Below are 4,986 nucleotides of genomic sequence, written 5' to 3' on the forward strand. Positions count from 1 at the left end.
ACTTATTCTGAGTAAACCATTAAAATAGACTTGGTATTTTTCACCTCTCCATAAACCCAGTTATAGTGATTGATTCCTAACATTCATTTTACTCCAAATAATTAGTCTTAGCCCTGGCCAGTGGCTTCAGAATGTCCACATGACCTAATCTTGGCCACAAAAATGGAAACTTGCTGGGTGGCTCTAGGAAAGGTATTCTTACTTCTAAGAGATACAAAGATGGATCCTTTTTCCCTCTGGACATTGTGGTGTCTGGGTGTGATACCTGGAACTGCTGCACCCACCTTTTGAGCCAGCATGATTGCAAGGCCAACACACTGAGGACAGCAGAACAGAGATGGGAAGAACTCTGGCCTTTTGAGGACATCTTTGAGACCAATCTAGAATCCACTCAACCTCTGATCTTCCAACTATGTGAGACAGGTTTTCCTTATTGCTTAAGCCAGCCTGAGTTAGGTATTGTTCTGTTAAATGTAACTGAAAGCATCCTCATTCATCCAGGCTGACTTCCCGGTAGAAAGCTGAGATTTTCAGATGTTTGGTGAATCAAAGAGAATAGCCTAATATGCTAGGAAGGAAAGAGTTTCTGGGCGGGCAGTGCAGCTTGTTGAGAACACTGGAGCAAGAGAACTTACTTACAGGGTTGTGGAGGGAAGACTGTTGACAAGACTGGGGAATCCTTCTGAAGAGCTTTCAAGTAGATTGAAAACTCATTAGGGCCAGGGAACCCCCATTAAGACTTTGCAGAGATACGCGGACGGGCCAGATAAACCAGAGAAGATAACTAGAGCATAGCCCCTGTGGTGAAGGAAATGCTTGGATAATGGTGGTCAGGAGAAATCCTTAGGGTCTGGAGTAGTAATAGAATCAGTAGTCTTCTGTCTGGGATGTGTTCCCTGTCCCGGAACATAAGCCTCCAAGGAACCTGTCACTCGACTTCATGCTGTATCTCAGTGTCCCCTTACATCTCTGGCCACTCTTCAGTCTCCTTTGTGGAAGCCTTCCTATCTCCTGCATTTGATGCCTCTTATTAGCATGTTCTACATATCTTTCTACTTACCATGTTAAAATTCCTAGTTTCATCTGTCTCGTCTACTAGACTCTATAAGCTTTGCAAAGTGATCTTGTTCTACTGCCTTATGCAGAGCTCCTAGCACGTTATAATTACAGAGGAATGAATACTAATATATTCTTTATGCCTAATGCCTTACACATCTGAATGACTATGACTGTATTCTTCTGGATGCAAGGAATGTATTCACTTGTTTCTTACCTGGAGGCTCCATTCAGAACCAACCTAACAGCAAAAACTGAAAAGATAATTGCTTGCTTTTGGTGAGTGGCTGGTCAGCACTTGGCCTCGAGGGAGTCCTCGTACCTATTCCAAGCTACATATGGGCCAGACAGGGACTCAGAATAAAGAAGAGGTGAAAGAGGGGGACAGTCCTTTTAAAAATTACATCTCCCTCATGATCCAGCTTCAAAGGGAATGAAATGACATTACCCAGCGTTGTAAGAAGTGTTCACTATAATCAAGGAATAAGTGAACTCCCAAGGAAGTGTCATCAGAGAAGAGCAGTAGGCAATGAGTGGGTACAGGGGACAAACCACTATTAGTGAGAAATAAGGAACATCTGAGAGAAAATTGTCAGAAAGAATGGCTTTGCATTATGTTTGCAAAAGTGTCCCAGAAACTAGAGTGCTCAGTTGCATCAAATACAGCTGAGAGGCCAGGATACCTAGTCTAGTGAGCCCTACGTAACAAGCACTTGTACATATTTTTCTCATTAAAATGGTCCCAGCAGTAAGTATCCACTGAATCTTATGTGAAGAGATGGGAACTGGTACATCCTCTAATAGTGCCAGACATTATTAGAAATAGTCTCAATCCTTTTGTCCACAAACCGGTATCATTTCCTTCAAGGGCTAAACTAACCACTTCTGAGAGATTATGCTTACCGAAACCCTCTTACCTTTTAGCAAGCTAGCATCTTGAGCTCCGGACTTGGAATCTTTGTAATCTGCATTTTTTCCATCACTGCATTGCCATTTCGTGATTCTTATCGTTTAATTTAGCACAGCAACCGTCCAGACGGCTTGTGAGATGTCATCCTTAGAAGCTCACGTACATTTTCCCCTCCTCCTCAAGATGAAGGGAGGCAGAATGGCGCAGTGTCCAAGTCAGCTCTTGGCACCTGGCCTGGTTCAGCTGCCAGCTTTGAGGTTGGTATTGTCCAGGGAGCTTTAATGACAGCACCCTGGAGGGCAGCTCCAACGTTTACCAACCGTTTGCTTCTTATGTAACCCTTTTAAGTGCATTTCCTATCCTGTATGTGGGGATAACAAGTGCCTGTTTCATGGGGTGATGATAAAAATGATTATGCATATAAAATACCTGTCAGTTTCCAGCATGTAAGTACTCAATAGACGTCAAAAAACATTAAGGCGTTTTTTTGCTACCTTCACAGTAAACTCTGAACTAATGCTCCAGTAGAGACATTGGAACTTTCTTATAATCTTGGGCTTTATCCAAGTTGACGCCCATAAAATTACCCCTTTGGCAGTACTCAGCAAGCTTTCCGCCAAAAGCTGCATTTCTCCATTTCCAGGATTCATCAAAAGAATGCTTAGGCATTTGCACTTGTCCAGCGTAAGGAGTAACAGACACACTTGTAACTCAGGAATTCAAGTAAATACAGGCAGCTTTTCACTCTTCCATCAAGGGTATTACAATCCATTCAATTAAAGCTACTGTCTTTTATCCTTCGGTGGGAACTACCCAAACAATAAAAATTTATATTTGGAGTAGTGTGACCTAGGCAGACAGTTTGTTATCAGGACTGGAACTTCACTTCAAGACAATAGTACTGGCGAACATCTACTAGCAGTCACTACATGCTTGGCACTGTTCGGAGGCTTCACACGTATTAACTTATTGCTCTTTACAGGGCAAAACTTGAGCCAGAGAGAGAGAAAGTAGTTTGCCCAAGCCATGAAGCAGACACACAGTAAAGCCAGGATCCAAACCCATTCAAATCTAGGTCACTCTCCCAACCTAGATTATGATTTACCATCTCTTTTATCATAGTCATACCAGCAAATAAAGCATCCAATTCCAGAAATGAAGAATACTGACTCTGCACAGTCTTAAGTCCTCACTGCCCAAGTCATTCATCCATTAATGCAGATTCAACAGAAATCTGAAAATTGGTAATGACACATAACAGGCCTATTAAATTTAGTCATAAAATTTTATCACCAGTTGAATAATTTTTTTGCACACACCAACGATTACATAACACCAAAAGGAAGAGAAATTCCATCTTTGTTTAAATTGAGCAAGTTAAAAGGATATACATAACAAAAACTAAAGCTAAAGCCCATGGTACTTAATAAAACCAAGGGAATATTTAGTATTTTAGTACACACCAAAATGTTTATAAGCAAATTTAGTTAAAATTGTGTAGCATCTTTTTATTTGATCTTCCTTTGACTATGCACAAAAGCTTAATCAAAAGGTAAGAAGTGCAGTATTTTACATACACCATGAAGACCAGATACACTTGTATGCCAGTTAAACAAGCAGAAACATAGGAGTTATTTTCAAGTAAGTTGTACCTCAGTTTCAAATGTCATTATCTCCACTTTTGAGGTTCCCTGGTTATATTACAAGTAATATCTAAAATGAGAAAATATTTTGCTTTCAGCAAAAATTGTATTTCATCTCAACCACATATGTGAAAAGTTATTCTAAAGCCATTCAATTCCATAGACCTTGATACTTAATGTTTAACATGACAGGAAAAGAAGCAAACTTTGTCTTATCTGTTTAAAACATTTCACCTTCATTCTAACACCCTACACCCTTACTATGTAACATTAGCAGATATTATTAGTACAAATCAGAAGTGGCCAATATTTTAACACAAACATCACTGACTACAGAGATACCTAATTACCTGAAATCATTTCACAAAAACAAAGTCTACTTTTCCAATTAAAACCTCACAAATACTTAGGTGACTATTTTCTTCTTTATATTTTTTGTATTTTCAAGTATTTTAACAATTATTTTTACAAGTCAGGAAAAAACATTAAAGTGTAGTCCTAAACTCCAAGTTCATTTTCCAAAACAAGGGATAAATTAAAAAAAAATTAAGTTCACAATTAAATTTATGCATGGACTTAAGTTTCACCTTTGTGGTATGTTGAATAATGAGTAGACATTCAGCAAGCCAATGAAAAGAAATGACAAATGCTAAACACACATAAAGAAACAAAAAACAACTCATGTAAGGAGTTACAATAAAAATCTTTATTTAAGTTTGGTCAGTACAGGTGAGATATACTGGAGTCACAGAGCAATATGCATTAACAGGATACAACAATTCATAAAAACTGAGTAACTACGCACACAGTTTCTTAAACATTCAGTCACCTAAAGAGAAAATGCACAGATGTATGGTGGAAAAAACTGTATCTAACACTGAAACTACTATAGGACTCCTTCAACAAGTCCAACTTTCAGTGATAAAACTACTGTACTGGGCAGACCTGGCAGTCATAAACCCACAGCTACGCTAACAAGTCTGAACGGTGCGTAAGTACAATAACAGCATGAATAAGAATGCCCTTACACAGCACAGGTTCTAGGATAGACACAGATTTAAACAGACATCATTGTGTTACACTTTAAGGAAAGGTTTCCATTTACAACTTCACATTAACTCATATAAAAATAACCTGACCCTACACAAAATGTCCTTTTAGCAACATTCAAAGTAATTAACTGTTACCGTTTCCAAAGTGGCAGAGGTATTGAAGCAAAAAGAAAAAAAAAAGAAAAAAAAAAGAAAAAAAGAAAAAGGGAAAGGAAAAAAAAAAACACCCACAAAAAAGGCAAATTGTGACAAAAGTATGCGTTAATTTTCTGGACAGTATCCTCTCCCAAATTAAATGACACTGTATAAAAATTTGCTGGAAAAA

This window comes from Phocoena phocoena, chromosome 12, assembly GCF_963924675.1.
Source record: "Phocoena phocoena chromosome 12, mPhoPho1.1, whole genome shotgun sequence".
Classification (NCBI taxonomy): Eukaryota; Metazoa; Chordata; class Mammalia; order Artiodactyla; family Phocoenidae; genus Phocoena; species Phocoena phocoena.